The following is a 23,860-nucleotide window of genomic DNA, read 5'->3' as shown; positions in this document are numbered from 1 at the left end:
GAGAGAGAGAGAGAGAGAGAGAGAGAGAGAGAGATAATATATGAAAATAGATGAATGTCTTTGAGGGGGGACTCTTATTCTGACAGGAGATTCGGTCTGGCTGCCACAGCCGGGTTAAGTGCCACGACTGGGGCTCAACCAAAAGAGACACACATACAAATATGTCCATTACCCCCAACCCCACCCCCACCCCAGAGTAAAGCCACCCTGAAACCCTGGGCTCCTGCTGCTGTGCTCCACACCCACAAATTGAGAGGAAGAAGAGAATGACTATTCCACAAAATACGAGACCTGAAAATATCCAACAACACCGGTCACCACACTCCCAAACAAGATCCCCTAAAAGTCACCTCTTTTTCAAAGACCCAGATCTCAATTTGACCATTTTAAAGTCGCGCCTTTCAACGTAATACTATCGGCTTTTCCCTACATCCAACTCAAGCACTATCTCCTCCCTAGCCTGGGAGGAAGAGTGAAACGCGTGTGATGGAGGAAAAGGAGGAAGCAGGCAGCAGGAAAGATTAAAAGCCTTTAATAACTTTCAGAAACAATTAATAGTTGTTCTCCATCCTGCTTTTCCCGTTTGCATCCACCCCTACACAAGATAAAATTTTCCCAAAAACTTTCGTCCCTTCCACTGCGGATCCGATCTCAAACTTGGGGGGGGGGGGAGAATACTTCACGTAAAGCGGAAGAAGCTTACAGAAATTTAACTCCTTGATTCTTACTTTTTTTTTTCCACGACCCCTACCTCCGTCCACCCCACTCCCCCAGCAAAACTTGGAAACAAGTTATTTTCCAGAAGAGGGGAGAAAGGGGGGGGGGGAACCACTGTCCCCGACTAATATGTGTGGTGTTGCAAGCTTAATTCAAGACTTTTCTCAATCGAGAGATAGCCCCGGTTAACCGGTTTATTATAGGTACTTTCAGTTTCCTACATGGGAGGGGGAGGGGGCAGAACACATCAATTCCAATACATTTCTCTAGTAACTTCTACCCTTCTTCCACCACCCCCTTCCACTGCACCCCACCACCACGCCCCTCTCCACCACCACCACCCCCCAAAAAAACCCATAAGTTTTAATACGGACCTTACCCCACGAAGACACTAAAATGCAGTTCAAGACAGGTTTGGGCGGTTTGGATTCTTTTTTTTTTTTTAACGGGTACGTTCTCCGGCTTTCCCCCAGCCACCACCACCACCCCCAACTTTCCCTCAGGCGGGGATCCCTCTAATCCTCTTCTCCGCCGCTCCTCCCGATGCCAAATAATGCGCTTCTTACACATGGAGCCGCGGCGTCACTACCCTGAACATGCGCACCAGGGTCAGCACACACAGTCCATTACTACCCCCAAAACACAGGGGAGCTCTTAAAGGCAAAACACCAAGGCCAGACCAGGAAAAGCGCTGCTGCGCCTAGGAGCATGCGGTCAGGACAAGTAGCTTCCAGCAGTGGGTGGCTCTTCCACCCCCACCTCACTCTACCTCCCACAATCCCCCCCACCCTTTAACGTGTCTCTGCAGGATACCAAGGAGCTATCCTCACTCCCGACTCCAAGAGGTGAGTTCAAAGGAATTACCAGTAGGTAAGACACAAGGAGCTAGAAAGCCCATAGCAAGATGGAGAAGGAACTTTGAGACTTCTTTTAGATCCCCTTCCTCTTCCTCGGGGGCACACAGAATTCACGCTGTGGCCAGGAATTCACGCTATGGCGCCACCCTGCACAGCCCATTACTTTTATTTTTTGTCGTTCCGTTTTTGAGAAATTTTTTTAACATAAAATCTCTGCCCCAAATATGTAAGAAATAGCATTGATGAATGTTGGCAATATTACTATTACTTGGGGTTTTAACTGGTTCCAGAGAACTAGAATACATTTTTAGGCACATTGATAGTAGCAGCAAACATTTAGTAAAGCTTAAGATATGTTGAGTACTACGATGGACACAGGGGATTCAAAGCTTGCATAAAATATGGTCCCTGCTCCCGAGGGGCAAAATATTGTAAGCCACATTCGAGCATGGTCTGGTCAATTATTTCTGCTATCTCTCCCCATCCCACCCCCAGAGCTCACCACAGAGGTATTTTAATAAATATTTGCTGAATAAATGGTTTTCCTGCAACCTGAAGTATATTGAAATACCTATTTCACGTTTACAGAACATAATTATTCACTTTAAAAGAACAACCTACTTGTTGAGAAAGAGAATTATCATTTACAATACTGAAATAAAAGTCACGGGGGGGGGGGGACATTTCCAGTCCTCCTGATCTATATCTTGTCACTAGACCCAGATGTCTCCACAGAGGAGAAAGTGAGGCTGCTGACTTTGTACCTATCTCACTTAAATTCGATTCACTTGCAAATCATGGCATCACCTTCTGATGTCACTGTCCACTTCGATAATGCAGGACAAACAACAAAAATCAACAGGAAGTAGTAGATAGTATGTGACCTCTCCTCTGTCCCACTCCCTAAGTCACTTCTCTTGCCTTGGGCAACTTTCCTAGGGCTTATCTAAGCAGCCAGCCTTCCCCACACACTGGTGAGATCCAACTCTTTTGCACTAGTGCACAATATGTAAATAAAACCTTTTTCAAAAGATAAGCTTAAGAATAATTTTCTGTAATAAACTGCAGTGCCTGGAAGGCACTAAGAGCTTAATAAATAATAATAATAATTTAAGTACTTTATCTATTTGCAAGGCCTCTGAGGTCCCTTCCCCCTCTAATATTCTATGATATTCCTGAGCCATGACAAAATCACAGAAAACAAAACTTACTGATAGAAGTTTAAAGCAGAGCAGTATCAAGGAAAGAACCCTAGACTTGACAAATTCTGCCCTAACATCCTCTGCTGGAGTTCCATCTCTCTAGTTTGTTGTGATCTTAGGTATATATGTTACTTAACATCTGTTTCCTCATTATAAAATTGGGGGGAGGGGGAGGTTGAACTAAATCATTTCTAAAATACCTTCCAGGTCTCAAATTCTGTGGTTTGAAATTTATCCATATTAGAAATTATAGGGGCGGCCAAGTGGCGCAGTGAGTAAGAGCACCGGCCCCAGAGTAGGGAGACCTGGGATCGAATCAGGGCTCAGATATTTAGCACCACACCCAGAAATAACTGGCCGTGTAACCTTGAGCAAGTTACTTAACCCCAACTGCTCTAAAAAAAAAAAAAAAAGAAATTATAGGGCGGCTAGGTGGCACAGTGAATAAAGAGCCAGCCCCAGAGTTGGGAGGACCTGAGTTCGGTTCCAGCCTCAGACACTTAACACACACGCACCAAAAAAAAAAAAAAAACTAGCTGTGTAACCGTGGGCAAGTTACTTAACCCCAATTGCCCTCCAAAAGGCCAAAAAAAAAAAAAAAAAACAATATTAAAGATCCTCAAGTTCTCTACCGTCCTTAAGTTTTTAAAAAACTCAATAAAAAAGAAACACCCACAAAATGTCAATTAAGTTGTTACTGTTGTAACCTCTACTAAAAGATCTCTTTAAAAAAAAAGATCTTTAGTGAAAGGGAGTCAGCCTACTGTCCAGGTCAAGCCATTCCACTTTTAGATACCGCAGAATGTTGAGAAGTTGCCGAAATCTACAGCTTCCATCCGATGCCTCTTAGCTGTGTCTTCAGGTCACAAAAAACAGATCTAATCCCTTGCTCCTAGACAACCCTTTCCAACTACATGAAGATAGATATCAAGTCTTTCCTCTTCCTCCCCCCAAGTCTTATCCAAGCTAAAACGTCATCAGTCACTTAAGTGATCTCTGATGAGGTATGGGGCTCTGGGAGCCCCCTCGAGCTCTCCATGAATCCTTGAGGTGTAATACAGGTTCTGGGAACCTCCCTTGGACTTTGGATTAAATTGTCTTATTTGATGAGGCATTTGCATGAGGCAAGTCTGTTACTAGACTTCCCACTCTCTATTACTAGACTTCCCACACTCGAGCCTACCAAAGTGTCCATCCACCCTTTAACTGGCCTAGTCCACCATTGTTTGTGGTCTCCAGGTGGCCTCCCACCCTTAATCACTCATTGACCTCATTAACTCCTCCTGAAGACCCTCCCCTAGACCACCCCTAGATTCCTCCCATAACGTTCTATATATAAAATTCCATCCTGTCTTCATGTTTGTGAGAGCGCCATACAATAGGGAGAGCCCCACAGAATGACCTAGCACAGGCTTACTGTGACTGTCCAGTGGAAGCGAATTTTTAATAAACTTTACTTTTCTTTGGCTGAGAGAAGACTTGAGTCGAATTCCTTTGGCAGGTGTGTTGGTATTTTGGGGTATCCAGAGCAACTCTAACGCTCTTTATGGGTAACCTCTTCAATCTCCACAGAACATGGTCTCCATTGTCTCCTCCATTATCCTAGCCACCCTCTTCAATATATATCCCCAAACTCTCAGGAGCTTCTGCTGGTCTAATATGGTGCAATATCTCCTCCTTCCCCCTATTTAAAGGAAATGTAAGCTAGAGGAAAAATAAAAATAAGGATTTTTTTTAACAATGATGAGAAACCTAAGAAAAGAAATCCTAAGGCCCACCCTCCAAATACCTTGGGGAATTCCTGCCGTCCCTCTCCAGTTACCTCTCAATCTGCCCCTGGGGTGAGCAACATGGCACCTTGGAGGGAGAGAGGGGGAAAAAAAAAACTCATCACATTAATCCCAAGCAAGCAAACTACATTTTTGTCTGTATGATCGAATAACAATGACGATTTCTAATTCTATAACATTTTAAGTTTTGCACTATGCTTTTCCTGTAATACTCTATGAGGTAGATAAGGTATTATCCACATTTTACAGAGGAAGTAATTGAGATACAGAGAAATTCAATGATTTGTTCAAGGTCATTGAACAAGGAGGTGGGAGTACAGCATACTATATAACAGAAAAAGCACTACTGTTGGGAGTTGGGAGACCTAAATTCAAATTTCAGCTAAAAGCTGAATGACCCTATACAAGTCACTTTAACTTTGCTATGCCTCAGGTTCTTTACATGCCAAATGGAAATAATATGTGCACTATCTACTTGCACACATCATTGCTGAGGGCAAAGCTAGTTATAAAACTGTGTAGTTATATAAAAATATTAGTTGTTATTCTATGTGTAAAAGCTGGGATTCAAAAACATATCCCTCTGATTCTAACTTTAGTACTCTTTATTATATTGCCTCTTTAGAATAAGAAGGAAGTTTAAACTATAATTGACAAGAGTTAATATGTCTGTGTGTACCCCCCTTATTGTGAAAACGGGTTTTCTTTTCTGAGAAGTACAGCTTTGAGTAAAAGATTTTTTAAAATAATATGAACAAAGTCTTCTGAAAACCTTTCAGGAAGGGGAAAGGGACGGGAAAGAATATCCAACATGGTTTTGTAGCAACAATATTTCAAGGAGGTACCCAAAGCCAAGGCCAAATCAAATCATGTTCTGGTTTATCAGAAAAATAGTAGTCTTTTCCCATGCTTGCCAGCATTAAAATACATAATTCTCCTCAAGAGCTAATGCACTAGGATCCACAGACAGCTTCTTTCATAAATGAGATCACTTTTCTACAATATAGCTCCTTCATCAGGAGGTTCCAGAAAGGCAATTTTGATAAAGTTTTAGGCTGTCAAAAATCAGCAGTTTATAACAATCTCTGAACTGCCCCCTCACTATATTTAATGTAGTAACACACTGAACTCTTGTGAAAGAGGCATTCCACAAGCTAAAAAATGATACAAAATACAGCAATGACACTACCTTGGCACTCCACCCCCATCCTCCCAACCTAGATTTGTCCATTTCAATTGATACTGCAAGCAGGTCACACATTTCAACTAAAAAAATCCTTACTCTCTCAAACACAGGTGGTTTGAGAAAGAAAACCAAGAAGTTCTCTTAAGTTTAAAAACCTTGAGTTAAAAGAAAGTATCTTGCAGTTGTCACTACATACAATTCTCCGCTTTTTGAACCCTTAACACTGGTGTTTGTTTCCAAATCTGTTTAACACTCCAAATTGTTAATCAGATGATGTATGTTACAGCAATGGAAGCAAAATATTACCTCACTGTTCCTCACCTGGGCCTTGATTAATGCCAACTTAATTAAATACAAACAGAGCAAAGTGTGGTCAGATGGGAGACCCTGAACTTGAGACAGATGTAAGGATTCCTGAGTCTAAGCTGGCAAACCATAGGAGTATCACTAAGGTGACACTGTTCTACAGAGGAAGGCAGCAGCTGCACTATATTAATGACACACCCCTGTGGACTTGGTACATGGATTGGCAATAGATGAGCTTCTCCAGAGGGAACTGCCACCCACATACACATATATACATATATATGTATGTGTGTATGTATGTATGTATGTATGTACACACACATGCCAGTTTTTCCAGTTGGGGAAATGAGACAGTTGTTTTAAGGCTTGTTTTTTGTAATGGAGGAGCAGAGGGAAATATAGGCAGGCCAATAATAAGCAAATATGAAGCTGATAAAAAGGTCAGTAAGGTTTGAGACTCTGAATGTTCAGGTAAAATAGGTATCTGGCAGGGAGTGGTTTCACTATTGAGTGCCTTTTTGTAACTGACTTCGATTTAACAGCAAATACTTTCAATTTTGATGATTATGAAATATGATGCAACCAGATTCTGAAGGTGAAGATTTTCTAACTGAAGTGACTACGATAGCTTGTGTCATGTTTTTCTCAAATGCTTCCTGAATTGAGACCTTTTCCTAATTCCAAAAAACAAATCAGTCAATTAATACTTAGAAGCCCTCTTGATATATGGTATTTATAACATCACACTAATAGATTTTATAAATACTTAATTTAATTGTTCTACCATTTATGACCTAATTCTAATACATATGATACAGAGGAAACCCTCAGTGTTTTTACTCAAATAAAATGTAAGCTTGAAGGCCCCAGAAGAGACTTGCTTTTTTCTCTGCATCCTCAGAGGCTAACATATATAGGTAATCACTGAATAAATCCTTGTTGAATTGAATTCTTTCCACTCAGCTCAAGTTATGGTAGGTCTCCATCAACTCAGAATATCGGATTAAATCCCGAGATTATAGGTGTTTCAAAATTGGCTTTCTTACTGATGTTCTGAGAAGTAAGCCACAATATTCATGAATAACTGGCCAGGATTGATCTAAAGAAAGTAGTGTGGCATATAATTTGGAGTTAGAAGCCCTAGATCTACTGCTTACTGTTTGTGTCATCTTAGAAACCTCTCTGGGACTCAGTTTCCACATCTCTAAAATGAGGGGTTTAATTAAACAAGGACTTTTATCATCTCTTTTAGCTCTAAACTTTATGATCCTACCATTCATTTTAGGTTAGCCTCCTAAGACAAGCAAAAAAACCTTTGTTGAGTTTTTATTATTGTTCTTGTTTTCCCCAATTCTACTGATCTATTGGCAAACCTATGAGTTTTTTAAACTATCTTTTAAAACTAAAACCAAACTATCATTAACAACCCTTAACATTTTCCATGCTATATATTAATTCATTCTTCTAAAGCAGTGATGTCAAACTCAAATAGATACAAAGCCCTGAGGCCCACATAGTGAATTAGAAAACCACAAATTAATGTTATCTATGCTGTACTGTTATTTTTAAAAATTGTGCTAAACATTTCCAAATTACGTTTTAATCTGGCTCCTGTAACACATGGGAGTTTTGCTACAGCTTGAGCAAGTTTGACCACTCTTTTTAAAGTCTAAAGAGTACTGCATAGTAGTTGTATCTATATATAGTGAGGAGTACTACCACTATAATCCAATGGGAGGACTTCTAGATATACATCTAGTGAGGGAAAAATACAATTAGAGGGCTGAATGGATGAGAAAGAGAAAAAACAATGAAATTACTTACGTATAACTTTTACCTTTTTTTCCAGTGACCATGGTCTAAAAATTATTTAAATACTAGCCCGGTTCTAGAAGAAAATAAAATTCTCCCAATGTGTTACAACAAAGCAAAGTTAATATCACTAAAAACTCTATGCTATTCTTACACAAAGGATGGAGGTTCTGGAGGAAAAGGAGAGAAAACCCAATATGGAAAAACAGCAAACATCTGTCTGTTTCTTTGTAGTGCTTAATGACATTTAACTACACTCCAGAACAATGTCTTTTCTGGACACAGTTCACCATTTCAATAGTATATCTTTAACTATACTGTTTTGAATACGTAATTCTGTTTTTAAATGCAAGTCATCTATATATTTAACATGTGAAGAAATCCTCCAGCTTAGACTCACTTTGGATTTAAGAACAGGGTAGAAGAACCCTCCTTTATGATACCCTCCTGTAAACACAAATAGTATACCAAAAGGGTTAAACAGAAACTGCTTAAAACCATTGTAGTGAACAGGAAATATATCTCCCACTGTCTTCATCTGCATGTGTCATTATTTGGCAAGGAACATCTCCTTTGTGTCTACATCTGTGGTAAAACCACCTACCTACATTCAGATCAAATTAAGTCTCTGAAAAGTTAGTCCTTGAGCCATGTTTTCTAGGTACTAGGGGATTTAAAAACAAAACCCAAAAATTTTGCCAAGGAAAATAACTTTCTTGGTATATTTAATCTTTAGTCCTCTTGAGTAAAGTTAGAAAGATTAAAGTTAGAAAAACTTTAGTAAAGAAGCAATGTGAGCTCTATCTTTAAAAGTGTACTAAGACATAAAAGTTCCTGTTTTTAAAGATTGATGACATACAACCTTCCCTTTCCTTCATTCCCTGAAATTTTTTGACTACAAATGTGGATAAAGCAAATGGCAATCTCTTCAACTATACAGCAGCTGAAAGAAAAGGGGGCAGGAGAGAAGTGGAAAGGGACTATCCTTGTATTGTGCTTCCAGATAGCATCTTATTCTCTTTCTCCCTTGGATTCCCTTCCTTCATTTTTAAAAAATATCTTGTTTTCAATTTTAGGATCCATGTTTGGCATCTTGCTATAGGTAGCGATCACAAACCCTCAACATCTTTAATCATAGGTTCTGTGACTAAAAGAATTGAATTACCTATTGACCCACCTTCTGGTAGTGATGAGCTGCTCTGAATTTAGCTAAGCTGATCTCAGATGACAGATCTACAGTCTGTCATCAATTCCATACTAGAAGCTTTTCCAGCTTGGTAAGACCTGCCAAAGTATGCATTCTACCACTAGAAACAGTTTTCCAGAGCCCAAAAATCACCTCTATGACATGATCACAGAACTGATTAAGGCATTACTAAAGCAATAACATCACAACCAGCTGACATTTATAATTCTTTAGAAGTATTAAAGAGCTTATATTTGTGTGTATATAAATTTATAATTTCATTTGATCCTTCCAACAGCCCTTTGAGCAAGGTAATCAAGCATTATTATTCCCATTTTAAAAGAAACAGAAATTGAGTCTCAAAGTGATTAAATGTGTCCAAAGTCAACAAATAATAAATGGCAAAACCAATACCTAAATGGGGATCTTTTGATTCAAAATTCAATGTTCTTTCTATACCATAACTGCCTCAACAGAAGACATAAAGAACTTTAAAAATCAACTGGAGGGAGGGTACATATAATCTTGGTAGAAAACATCTAGTCTAATGTCTTCATTTCACAGAAATAAACTGAGATCCTACACAGGTTATGATTTGCCCAACATCACAAAGCAAATAATGGCACAAATGGACCTAAAACCCAAATTGGTTAGCAATACCTTCTTTCATTTGGATGGATTAATTAGTAAGATCTATGTCTCACTTAAGAAAAACTGCTTTGGGAGGAGTTTGAAATCTTACTCTATTACAAATTTAGGTCAAAAGTCCTCTTTCCACAAGGACATCTTAAAGGGTGAAATAAAAAAGTCTGGAGCTTAAAAAAAAACGCAATTAAGAAATAAGGAAGTTTTGAAGTATAATAGTCTTAGGTGAATTCTGTTCAAATGAAGAACCCTTCAGACAGAACTCAGTTCAGAGGAACTGCCAGTTATTTACATATCATTTGTACTCCTTCCAGCTTTCTTTCTCTCAGGGGACTCTCAAAGCCAGGAACTAACATAATTCTTGCTCCCCTATGCTATGTCTAGAAGATCTTTGCTCTGCCACTACTCAACAACCACCACTTCTTTAAACTCCATGCCATCAAATATCACACTTGTCACTGTCATTTACAGACCCAAGATACTTTTCCCCACCTTCCTCAATTTCTCTGAACATGGTTTGTTTCATCCCATTCCCTGAATCCTCAAAACTGACATTAATGACAGGATTGGTCACACCTTAGAACTCACCATCAACTGATACTGCTTTTCCTAGCAGTCCTCAAATTCTGAAATCATCCCCTACCACCACCACCACCAGAATCTATGCTTCCACTTTCCCAAAGCTTATACTTTTTTTTTTTTGCCCTCAACATGATCTCTAATCGCTCAATCTCTTCCCCTGTTTTTAGACTCCATTCCCTCAGTTCTTGCATAACTTCTCTACCTTTGTAGTGCTAAGGTGGCATAGTGTAATGGACAGACTGATGAATTTGGGAATAAGGAATGCTCTACTTCAAGTCCTGACCCAGACACTTAATAGTTTAGCTGTGGGCTGCTGAGCAAGTCATTTAACTTCTCTGGGTCTCAGTTTCTTCACCTATAAAATAAGGGAGTTTGACTCAATGACCTCTGAGGTCCCATTCCAACTATAAAACTATGATCCTGTGAACCTATGGGTAACTACTTCAATGCTGTATATTCCCTTGCAATTCAACAGATTTAAATTAGCACTTAAAAATATCAATATAAAAGTAATACAGGCCCAGTCCTCAAAGAGCTTACATTTTATTAAAAGGATACAATATTTCAAAAGTAAATACTGAGTACTTAAAAAGTAAATACACAGCAATGGAAAGCCGGTGGGGGGATGCTGAGCCAACCCCTGGAAAAATTAGGAAAGGTCTATTTACAAAGAGAGTGCCTGAACTGAACCCTGAAAGGAGTCTGGAGTTCCAACATGCAGAGATCATAAGATCAAAAGATCATAGATTTAGAGCTGGAAGGAACCTTGAAAGCAATCAAATACAATCCCTATCATTTTACAAATGAGAAAACTGAGGCATGAAGTGGTTAAGTGACTTGCTAAGGATCACACTGCTAATTACTAAGTGTTTGAATAAGAGCTTGTACCTAGATATTCTTTATTCCAAGTTTAGTACTTTATCCAGATATGAATGACAGAAGGCACGGAGGAAGGAGAAAGAATGCTGTACACAGGAACAACAAGTAGGCCAATTTGGCTAGAATATATTATACCTCAGGGGGAATAACCTGTAATCAGCCTGGAAATATAAGCAAGAACCAGAGTGTGATGGCCTTTAAATGCCAGAGGAGTTTGTCTATTTTCTCCTAAAAGCAAAGGGAAGCCACTTGTAATGAGAATGTAAATTGGTAAGATCTTCCCTGCCCCTAGGCTAAAGTGCACCTGGAGCCTGGGGTGGGAGGCTTATTTTTCAGTAGATACTTCTTGATTGGCCAGTGAGTCAATAAGGTTGTTACATTCTTTGAGCCAGGAGAAGGCTATATAAGCCCTGATGTGTAGCTTTGTTTTGGGGCTCACTTTGAGAAGTGCTCTGTGATTTGATATGGATTATGGGCAGCCGTTGTCCAGAGCCCCCCCTCCCCCCCCTTTGAAAAACCCAGATGTTGATTTGGTATGGAAGTAATGGCTGGACAGTTTGGAAAGCTGTCTACTTGATCTGTTTCTGTCTTGATAATTCTGCCTGAGGTGAATGACCTCTTTCCCCTGAACTAGGTAAACGATATATATTTGACAGATTAAAGTAAGCTTGTTAACCCATTTTGAGTTGCTTTCCTTTATCAAAGCAGATCCAAGAACCTGTGTTGGCAGCAAACCCTGAGGATGCTTGGGGTGCTTGGCTGCCACACCACTGAAGCTCCTTAAACAGGGGAGTGACATGGTGAGAGATGTACTTTAAGAACATTATGTTGGCAGTTATGTAGAAGATGGAACTGGAAAGGAGACAGGATGGATGAATGGACACCAATTAAGAGATTATTGCAATAGCCTCGGGAAGAGGTAATGAGGACATGGGCAGTTCTCGATTTTTCTTTTTAGCCCCAGTGCTTAGCACAGTGTTTGCCACATGGTAAGTGCTTAATATATGCTTGCTGATTGACTGAACTAGGATGATGGCTATTTGAGCAGAAAGAAGAGGATGATGCAAAAAAATGGTGTGGAGGTAAAATCAGGAACACTTGGAAACATTTGATATGAAGTGTGAATGAGAATATAGAGTCAAAGATGACTCCTAAATTGTGAATCAGGGTGACTATAAGGATGGTAGTGCCCTTGACTGAGAAAAGGAAGTTAAGAATAGGGGAGGGTCTGGGGAAAAGACAACAAGTTTGGTTTTGGACAAATGAGTTTAGGATGACAACCAAATGGACATTCTATCAGCAGTTAGAGACTCTAGGCCAGAGCTCAGGGTATGAGGACTGAAAATATACAAAGAAAGGCAACCCTATAATTAATTATTAAGTTCAACTATGTACTGTCTGCTACCCTTGTCATATCACCATTAATGCCTAGCTAAACCCAAACCCTGGGTTATCTCCACCATCTATGTTCCTTACACCTAAGTCTTGTAGAGCTGAACTCAAACTGGAATAAGTCATTTAACTGTGCAGACTGGGCCCAATATAAATGTATGATTTCAATTCTTCACTAGGCACACAACTCAGCTTAGATTCTCTACTTAAAGTACTGCATCTTGAGACTGGATCCTCACAACATCTCAAGCACCTTTTATTACCTCCTTTCCCACTCCTCAGCAGGAAACATTACCTCCTACCTTATGGGAGAAATTTGACCATCTTCCTTGAGCAATCTCTCCGCCACAGCTCAAAATATTTCTACCATCATCTACCATCATTCTCTACTCCTTTGCATCAGTTTTTTGAGGAAGGTGGTGGCCTATCTCCTTGTCAAATGCAACTTTTCTGCCTTGTCTTCTTGATCCTATTCCCAAACCACTTCCTGTGGAATCTTGCCCAGTCATTTTCTCCCTCCTGCCCCCTTTAATCCTTCATCTCCTGTTGGTCCTTCCTGGGCTTGAGAAGAAGTATGATATAATCCAGAGCAATGGATGAGGGTCCAAAACCAAGTTCTGCCACTGGCTTTCTTGTAAGATGTGAAGCAAGTCACTTTACCTCCCAAAGTCTCCCTAACAGAGTTGAACTAGAGAGCCCCTAAGGTCTTTTCCAGCTCTAAATCTCTAAGTTTATGCCCAGGTCTTTTCAACTCTTAAAAAAACCCTCACTTCACCCTTTGGACCCCAAGTTTTTGCTTTATATTTCCTCTCCCTTTCCACTGACAGATCACTAGAAAAAAAAATTATCCTACTTGGTAACTCCACTCCTTCACTTCTCTCTCATTCAATTCTCAACTCCTAGCAATATAACTACTAACTCTATCCAAATGGCCTTTTCACAGCTTTTGTCATTGCTGACCACCTCCCTCCTCCTGTATATTCCCTCTGGGTTTCTGTGACACTACTCTCTCCTGGTTTTTCTGTTTGACCAGTCTTTGCTGAATCATAATCCATTTCCCACCCTCAAAGATTAGGTATCCCCAATATTCCCTCCTTCATGACCTCATTAGTACCCATGGGTTCAATTACTATCTATTACTATCAGATGACTCCTAAATCTATCTAGCTAGGCCTCATTTCTCTTTTTAATCCTAGTCCCACTTTACCAAATGCCTGCCATCCCATCTCCTGGCACCTTAAACTCAATATGCCCAAAACTGAACTTATCTTTCCCCTAAACCAGCACCTCCAGCAAACTTCACTATTTCTGTTGGGAAACCCATCATCTTTCCACTTACACAAACTAGAAATCTCAGATTCATCCATGATTCTTCCCTCTATAATCACTGTCAAAACCCTACAGACCCTCATCATCAATTACTTAGACTTTTATAATAGACTGCTAATTGTTTTCTCTGACTTCAGTCTATCCCCTTTTTCTCCAGTCCATCCTTTACACTACCACCAAAGTAATCTCCCCAATATACATATCTGACCACATCACTCCCCTGCTCAAAAATCTTTGTGGTTATCTACTGCTTAACCTGGTAGTCTGGCTCCAATCTACCTTTCTAGTCTTACTTCATATCACTCCACTCTCCTGTGTACTGTGTTGCCATCAAACTGGACTACTCTTTGCTGTTCCCCTAGTTTGACATACTGTCTCCCACCTCCTGCTTCCCATGCCTAGAACATACTCCCTTCCTTAGCTCTGCCAGTCAAAATTTTCTTTGCTCATGCTCAATTCTCCTCTATGAAATGTTTCCTGCCATTCCAACACTGCCCCCCTTCCTCTGCTCTCTCTCCTTACTCCCAGCTAAAAAGCACGTTGTATCTCTCCTTTGCCGTGACCATAATCTTCCTTGCATTATACTTACGGTACCTCCATCCCTCTACCGGCTACATAAGCAACAAGAGCAGTGTCATTTTTTCATCTTTGTGTCCTTATCATCTAACACAAAGCCACATGCACACAGGAGTTGCTTTAATGGTTAGTCTTAAGTTATGTGCCTTTTATCCACAAGTCTTTCTTGCTCAAATATAATAGTAATAGCTAATACTGATAGGGCATTTTAAGATTTGAAAAGGGGGGCGGCTAGGTGGCGCAATGAGTAGAGCATCAGCCCTGGAGTCAAGAGGACCTGAGTTCAAATCCGGCCTCAGACACAACACAAAAACTAGCTGTTTGGGCAAGTCACTTGACCCCAATTGCCCTCCAAAAAGCAAAAAAAAAAAAAAAAAGATTTGCAAAGAGACTGTAAGGTATTATTTTTTTTTCATTTGCTCCTTCCAACCCATTTAAAAATTCAAAACTCAAGAAAGAAACATTAGGTGACTTATTCAGAGTCTGAAGTGAGTTTCAAATTCAGGTCTTCCTGCTTCCAAGTTCAGAGCTCCAAGTTCAGGTGTTACTTCAATGATGGTACCTAACTCCATCTGACCATTTTGTAAGAGGCAACATAACATAGTGACTACAGTGCTGAACTCAGAGTCAGAAAAATCTACTTGGGTTTAAGTCACATCTATGCCCAGTTGCCCTGCCTTCTCCCCTCCAAAAAAGCCAAAAAAAAAAAAAAAAAGATAATCAGTTTAGGGGCAGCCAGGTGGCGCAGTGAATAGAGCACCAGCCCTGGAGTCAGGAGGACCTGAGTTCAAATCACATCTATGACATTCAACTAACTGTGTGACCATGAGCAAGTCATTTAATTTTTGAGCCTTGATATCCTTATGTAAAATGGGAATAATAGTACCCTTAGTATCTATCTCACAGGGCTGTTGTAAGATTCAAATGAAAGAATGTATAAAACTTTAAAGTACCATGTGCCAATTATCATTTTTGGTACTGGGTATCAGCCTTATTATTTACTAATAAATAATTTTGAGTAATGCAAAATAATATGCCAGTCTGTAGGTTAACAGATGTCACTGATCTTATGTATGGAAAATAAACCAATCCTGGAGCATAGCCACTACACTTTGTTATAATGGCAAACTATTCATCAACAGGGTTCACTTTTCTACTATTCCCTCTTAATAGTGGCCAGTACTGAAAATGATTAGACAATATGACTTTGCTAATTTTTATGACACCTAGCTTTGATTTGGTTGCAGATAACCAGTCAGAAGACTAAGTTTTAGTCTTGGCTTAGTGACTTCCTAGATGTATACCCAGGCAAGTCTGTGAGCCTCAATTTCCTTATCTATAAATGAAAATGTGAGACTGGAAGATCTCTATGATTCCAATAATATACAATGACAAGGTTTCCTCTAAGTAAGACTGCCCAAGGTTTTCATCAGCAATCTGTAGGATTCTCCTAGGGCAGTCTTCCTCAGATTAGTTCACTTCAGTACATTATCTATTAAATAATCTTCTTAAGTATATCCTTTCAAGGCACAGTTTTCAACACTTAAGTTTCTGGAACATCAAGACCTCAAAATAATCTTTATGACAACTTCATATAACCCTCAAAGTAGGAAATCTCTGCATTGAGTACCAATATTTGTGTGTATAGTTATTATTCAAGTGCCTGAATTGATGATAATCAGAAAGCAATGAATTCTGTGAATACTATCAATTGATGCCACCAAAACTGTCAATCATAGGGCATGAGAAAAATGCTAATTAAAGCTGTTCCCAGTTGATACAGAAATGAAAATAACAGGAATCCATGCCAGTGCCAAACAGAGCAAGTGAAGCAGTTGTGTTGGCAAGTACAAAGACAAATCACATATACAAAGCCCCATCAGTCAATCAACAAGCATTTATTAGGCACCTAACATGTATATGACATTGGGCTGGGTTCTAGGGATACAAATACAATAGTAAGACAGTCTCTGCTCTCAAAGAGCATCTATTATACTAGGGAAATACAACATGTTCACAGACAAATAAAGAAAGCATAGATATACTCAGTGATGGCAATACAAGTGAAAGGCAATGATGAGAGACAAAACTGGGGGAACTGGATTAGATTTCTTTCTTTTTTTTTTTTTTTTGCTTTTTTGGAGGGCAAGGGGGTTAAGTAACTTGCCCAAGGTTACACAGCCAGTATTTTTTGTATGGGTGTTAAGTGTCTGAGGCTGCAACCAAACTCAGGTCCTCCTGACTTCAGGGCCGGCACTTTGGTCACTGCACCACCTAGATTAGATCTCTTAAGGAGGTGACCGTTTACTTATTGTTGTATAAATTGTTCTCTGGTTTTGATCATATAATCAAATCAGTTCATACAAATCTTCGAGGGTTTCTCTGAACCCATCCCTTTGTTATTTTGTGATCAGATTTCTTAGGTGACCGTTGAGCTGGGCACCTTGAAGGAAGTCAGAGGTTGAGATGCAAAGAGAAAAAAAGAGTATTCCAGACACGGTGGAAAGCTTTTACAAAGGCATGGAGGTGGGCAATAAATAGAATGTCACAAATGAGGAACAACAAGCAGGCTAGTTTGGAAAGAATGTAGAGTATATGAGTAGGAGTAACATGTAATCAGCCTGAAAAGATAGGATAGTCTGGAGGCTGAATGTGAAGGTCTTTAAATGCCAAAGAGAGGAACCTACATTTTATCTTAAAGAAATTAAGGAAGATTCTTGAGCAGAAGGGTTGACATGGTCAAAACTATGTTTTGGAAATACCAATTTGGAAGCTGTGGGAAGATAAATTTTAAATTAGAAAAGTCAGATGTGGGGAAACAAATTAAGAGTCTTCTGCATAGTCCAAGCAAGAGATGAGGGCCTGAACTCAATCTAAGTGGACAAAAGGGGACGTGTATGAGAAATACTGACATCGAATCTATGTTTGGCAACTGACTAGAAATGAACAGTGAATCAAAATGAAAATTCTAGAATGACTCCTAGAATAAAAATCTAGGTAACTAGAAGAATGATTATGCCCTTTAAAAACAGTACAGTTTGGAAAAGGAGTTAGTTTAGAGGTAAAGATAAATTGTTTTGGACATGGTGAGTTTGAGATGCATAGGACATCCATGAAGTAGTGAGAGAAGTGGGACCAAAGCTCAGAAAAAATAAAGGTGGGATGTGTAGATTAAGGAGTCATCTGCTGTTGAACAGTTGAAAGATGACAGCTGAACTAATGGATACTAAATTGGAGATCACTAAGAGAAAGTGTAGAGAAAAAAAAACAAACAGCCCAGGACACACAGATCTGGACTATATCCATTCACAGGGGATGAAGCATGAACAGTCCTGCAAAAGATATTGAAAAGAACTGACCAGACAAGTAGTAGTATTACAAAAACCCAGGAAAGAAAGAATACCAAGAAAAAGAGGTGGTCAGTAGTTATCAAACACTGTAGAGCAGGTCAAGAAGGAAGAGAGTAACTGATTAGATAAGAGAACATTGGCAACTTTGGATAGAGCAATTTCAGTTAATTTATGGTATCAAAAGCCAGATTATGAAGGATCAAAAAATGAGTAAAAACACAAAGTGGAGACAGTAAGTACAAGCATCTATTTCTAGGAATCTGACTACAAAAGAGAAGAGAAATAAAGGACAATATATTAGGGTCAGTCAAAGAGATCTAGGCACATCTGAAGGCAACTGGAAACGAGCCAGTAAATACAGAGATGTTGAAAATTAGGGAAAAAAAGAAGATGACAAAGGAGCAAGCTTCTGAAGGAGAAAGGAAGGGATGTAATCAAATAATAGTACTACTAGAAGGAAAAGGCACAAATAGAGGGATTAATGTTGATGGGAAGTGCTTACCTAGAAAAAATTTTAAAAGTGCTTACTTCATCCTTTAAGACTGGAACAAAGGAGAAGGGGATGGGGGGATGATGGTAACAGTAGTTATATTTAGAACTGAGGGTGCTCTCAGGACAGATAGTCTCAATTTTTTATTTTTAATTGAAGTACAAGATAAGGTCTTCTGTGGAGAAGGGAGAGGGAAGTGGCAACATAGGTGACTTGAGAAAAGGTTTGGAAAAGCCAATGTGGGGAGTGTGATCAAAAATAAGGAACAAAATATTTATAGCAGCTATTTGCATAGTGGCAAAAAACTGGAAACAGAGGGTATCCATCAATTTTGAAAATGCTAAGCAAATTATGTATGATAGGTAAACAAAATAACAAAGGGATGGGTTCAGAGAAACCCTCGAAGATTTGTATGAACTGATTTGATTATATGATCAAAGCCAGAGAACAATTTATACAACAATAAGTAAAGACAGATAACTTTAAAAGACTTAAGAACTTTGAACAATGCAATTACCAACCATGATTCCAGATGACAGACAATAAAGCATGGTACCCCCACATACCTCCTGACAGAGAAGTGATGGACTCATTGATGAAACATTTTTAAACATGGCCAAATTCGTTTGTGGGAATTTGTTTTGCTTGACAATACATGTATGTTACAAGGCTTCTGTTTTTCTTTTTTTTTCTCCAGTGGGAGAGAGGTGAAAGATGGGACAGAGAAAAAAAATAAATGCTTAATTGAAAATAAAAGTTTTATTCTTAAAAAATAATTTATCTCAAGGAAGAGTAAAACAACAGGCATGTGTCATTGAGGCACCAACTGAGAATGGATAACACAAATTTATAGTGGACCCCATCAGCCTGACTTTGTGACTATTCTCCCTCAGTGTTCAGCAATACCAGAACAGGAATAATGAAGTAATCAAATGGTGAGAATAATTAGGGTACAGCTTGATACAACAATGGAAAACAATTTTTCTTTCTACATCCCTCAATTATCAGTAAAAAAATAAGGGAGCAAAAGGGGAGTTATGAAGGTTACAAGAGTTAATTTCTACAATAACCTCCCCTCCCCCACCCCCACCATTCCCAACTTCTTCACCAATTTACTCTCATATGTATAGTAAGCTAAAAAAGCATATTTGATTATTGATCAAACTAAAGACTTTTAGTCAGCCTTGTTCCCCCAACAACTGAAAGGTTAAGATGAAGACAGATACACACACATACACACACACACACACACAAGGAATCCTGCAAAGATGGTTCTACAAATGTAGAGGTGAGCCTTATTATACCTTCCCACATTAATGAGAATTTGCCAATATAAGCTATTAAACCAACTACAATCTATTTGTTGTTACATGATGACCAGCAAGGTGCCTGGATTTAATATCATATTGCTAAATTTACAAACAGAAAATGGAAAAGCTTTTTATGTATCTATATAGGTTTTTGCTCAACATAAGAAGCACTGAAGAAATACCACAGAATATGAAACATCACTATCTTTAAGAAGGAATTTTAGACTAAAAGGTATCTGAACTGAACACCTGTAAACAAGTGAACAAAAAAGGATTTATTAAGGTCTTACTGTGTGTGCAAAGCACTATACTGACTCCAGGGGATAAAAAAAAAAAAACAAATAAACAACTAAACAGTCCCTTGCTCTCAAGAATGTCACCTTTTAATAGGATATATTAATTTTAAAAATAATAAAAATATAAAAGGTTTTCCAGTAGCAATCTTTCCCATTTGGACCTATATGGTATGTAGTAGGCTAATTACTATAGTTATCTGTGTATAAACTCCATAAAGGCAGGGATGTATATTATTTAACTGTTATATCTTCCTCCAATGTACAGTGCCCTTCCTTAGTAGATGCCCTTACAAAGAGCAAGTGTTTAATAAATACCTGATGAATTAATAATTATATGACCATCACCCTAGTTCATGCCCTCATTTCCACTCACTCGGACTACTGAATTAGCCTTCTAATTGTCCTTCCTAACTTGTCTCTACTATCCATCCCCCATATAGCTGCCTAAGTGACATTTCTAAAACACAGATCTAACCATGTCAGTTGCTTGTTCAATAAACTCCAGTGGCTCCCTCTTGCCTCTGAGATAAAAAAATAAAGTCTTCTGCCTGGCTTTTAAAGATTTTCACAACTTGACTCCAGGCTAACTTTCCCAGGGTTTAAATCTATCACCTTTTATATTCTATGTACCAGTCAAAATGGCCTGCTTATTGTTCTGCTAATTTTTACTTTCTGGCTTTTGCTCAAGCTGTCTCCCATACCGGGACATGGCCTCCTCACCTTTACCTTACAGAATTCTTAGCTTTCTTCAAAGCTCAACTCAAGTGAAATTCTAGAAGTTTATTCTGATTTCTCCCAATCAATAGTACCCTTTCCTGGAAATTACTTGGTACACATTTTGTATTTAATTTTCTTTGTACATGTTGTTTCTCCCCTAACAGCATTTAAGTTCTTGAAGGACAGGGGTTGTTTCATTTTTTTTCTTTGTGTCAAGGATTCAGCACTCAGCATAGTGTCAGTCACACAGTTAGATGAATTAGTGAATTACAAGAAGGTCAGATTTAGCAGGCCAAAAAAATGTCAAAAGTGTTACTTGATAAAAATGTATCATGTGTATATGAAGCTTTAAAGTTTGCACTGCATTTCATAATAACCTCACAACAATCCTATAAAGTAGGTAATTAGAGGTATTATCATTTCCATTTTACACATAGGGAAAGTGAAATTCAAGGAGTTTAAATAACTTGCTCAAAGTCTTACAGATGGTCAGAGGCAGGGTTTGAACATAGGTCTTCCTGACTCAATGTCCAGAACTCTATCCACTATACCATGTTGTCATGAAGAAAACCAATATTTAAAGTTGAAACATAGTGGAAGAAAACATCTAATCATTTTTGTGCTGTTTGTCCAAATTATGAACAGTAGCTATTTCACAATTCTATAACAGATCAGCTCATTTCTTATCATCTAGATCCTGAGGGATTTTAACATCACCAGTGTTGTATCTAACAGGAAGGAACTCTCCCACTTCCCTAACTATTTTCGTAATATAAATCAACAGTTTTATCAGTTCACAGTTGGGTACTGGGAAGAAGTGTCTGGTCCTCTTAGCCTTTTAGAGCTGTCTACCTTTTGGTATCCATGCATCTTCATCATCTAATAAATGTACCTAAATATACAGATCAATATAATTTCCAACAATCCTAGGCTCTTTATTGCTTCAATTTAAATAGAAAAAAAATTTAATCTTTCTGTTAGATTCAACAACTTTGTATTGGTACCACATCTCAGAGTGAAGTCTGAGGCACACACTACCAACAATCTCAAATCTCCTTTTAAGATAGTTTACTTTAGTTTTCATGTTCTAAGAATTTAAATACTCTCAATCCTACAGACAACTTTGTCTCTAAAAAGACTGATAGAAATTTCCAAAAAGTTTATATTTTCCTTCCTAATCTAAACACCTAGAATCATTTTTAAAATTTACAACATCCGAACAGGTCTCATCTCCAAACTTTATAAAGGGGAGGGAAGAAAGGGAATTGCATTGGAGATGGGAGGTGCATACTAGGAGTCTCTACAAGATTCTCTTCTTTTGAAAAAAGTTCCTTTGTCATCAGTAACAGCACCATTTCTGCCCTCTACCTAAAGCCACAGTTGAGGACCTTAATTTGGGTTCCCCTGGGATTTTGTTTTATACTAATTATTAGACATGGCTCTCAAATAAAAAATCACTATTACCTTATCCCTTCCCTAGGCCCCTAAGGAGTTGTGTTAGCTTTCTCCAGCTTTCTCAAACTAAGGTGTTCAATATGAATTCTAATCTCTCATGTGGTACTAAACCATTAACTCAACCTCTCAAAGTACTATTATTGTGTTGCATCAAATGTTTTTGTACATTACTCTCACGATACTTGTTCCTAAAAGGTAATTCATTACCATGAAAAATTTCTCATTCTATATTCTAAAGTGCATAAGAGGTGGACCACTATTACAGCTGCTCCCAAAAAGTTACTCTAGCAGTCCCAAAATAAGAATATGACTTTAACATTAGGTAGAATCTCTTTTCCTCCCACCATTCCTTATATTCATCAATATGGCTGTCCCTTCTGCCCAAATTTAGCCATAGTTGTGCTATATTAAAATAACTGCCTTCACACTTCTCAATATTACAGATATTTTACAAAATACATCATTCCTACTTTATAAGAACAAAAAACAAAGGATATACAAGTACAAATACAAGGCCACCCACTAGATCTGCCTCCTATCTGGCATCAGAACACAGAAAAGCACTGCTTCAATATTCAGAAGGGCAGTGAGTTTTGCAAGAGACATACCAAAAAGTTTTTTCCCCTTTGGGCACATTTAGACCTGGCAAAATTTCAAGTCCTACTAGTCTAAGCCTAGGCCTGAATCCTGATCTCCTTTGCGGTCCCCTTTTTATTCTCCCCTCTTGGGAAACTTTCGTTCATACACCTGACCACCGTGGGTTGTAAGGTTCTCCCTGATGTTTCTCCCTTCTGAATTTTCTGATATCAGAAAATCTTCCTCCAAGGTAGTACCAGCTTGAGATTGGCCATTAAGAGGCAGTAGAGGTGCAAGCAGTTAGCATGCAGCATCCTGCCTGAACTTGACTAAACCAAGACCAAGAGATCCTAAGTAGCTCTTAGGGTACTTTTACATAGAAGAAAATAGCTCGAGTTGAAACTTGTGTCCATACAGCTTACTGACAGATTTAGAACTCAAATTATAGTTTGTTGAGAACTGTCACAAAGAACTTAAATTAAGCAAAACCTATATGGAAACTAACAAGAGGCATGTGGCCTTCAAACAGAAAAGTGAATTGATATTCTCACTAGTTTTGAGTCAGAAGTTATTAAAAGCACAACCAAAACAAAGTTCAACCTACATAAGTTAGAATCCTTCTTAAGGACAACTTTTTTCCCCACAGGTTCCAGCAGACACATTTGCATGTGGACAGGAAGAGGTTACAACAGTTACTCGGGTTTCAAATTGACTTCATTCCTGTCCTTTGGACCATCTCTCAAAGCCGGCATTCATCCACCTGTGTTTAGTAGAACTTTGCATTTAGCCAGATAAAATTAGCACCTGGATTGAACTTGGAATCTAGGGTGGGCACTTTTTAAAAAAGCACATACAAATTTATACAACCAACTTAAAGCCTTCCGTTTTGGGAGGCTCTGAAAATTACGTGTTTACAAAAAATGATATTGTTAATCAATAGTATCCTCTGGTTTTCTAGCCTAGGTGAGCCAATAGTTCAGGTCCTGCCTGTAAACATTAAGAATCCCCTCCCCTTCCCCCATTACCCAGAGAGCTGTCAATGAGATGGGGAATTGGGAGTGAATTGTCTCCAAAAAGGAAAGAGTGAGTGGAACTGGCAAAGCACGACCAGGAGTGTCACTTTTAAAGAGCAAGAAGGGGCTTCCAATATGCAAAGGGTGGATGGGGGGGGGGGGGCAGGCACGGACTAGAGGTCAGCCGATCTGGT

General features: G+C 38.8%; 1 protein-coding gene and 1 long non-coding RNA gene across 11 annotated transcripts in view; one reads left to right on the top strand and one right to left on the bottom strand.

Annotated features, from left to right (window-relative positions):
• The window catches only part of GATAD2A (GATA zinc finger domain containing 2A), a 234,882-nt gene that overhangs the window by 210,029 nt on the left and 993 nt on the right, over window positions 1-23,860 (bottom strand). For 3 of the 10 annotated variants that reach the window (XM_069086913.1, XM_069086912.1, XM_069086911.1), the window contains exon 1: window positions 1,092-1,433. The exons of 4 other annotated variants lie outside the window; for them this stretch is intronic. The gene's annotated coding sequence lies outside the window, so the exon portion shown is untranslated. Of the gene's footprint in view, window positions 1-1,091; window positions 1,448-23,860 lie in introns of those variants that run through there. 3 more of the 10 variants (XM_069086919.1, XM_069086920.1, XM_069086916.1) reach the window with 3 other exon arrangements.
• Window positions 1,457-23,588, top strand: LOC138160288 (uncharacterized). The gene is made up of 2 exons (XR_011168121.1): window positions 1,457-1,562; window positions 23,300-23,588. It is a non-coding gene; the product is annotated as an uncharacterized lncRNA (long non-coding RNA).

Source organism: Petaurus breviceps, unplaced genomic scaffold (genome assembly GCF_028583685.1).
Source record: "Petaurus breviceps papuanus isolate PSGF00001 unplaced genomic scaffold, PetGlider_PUasm1.0 180, whole genome shotgun sequence".
In the NCBI taxonomy this organism is placed as follows: Eukaryota; Metazoa; Chordata; class Mammalia; order Diprotodontia; family Petauridae; genus Petaurus; species Petaurus breviceps.
The sequence above is the reverse complement of the archived record's forward strand: the minus strand, read 5'-3'. Positions and strand labels throughout refer to the sequence as shown.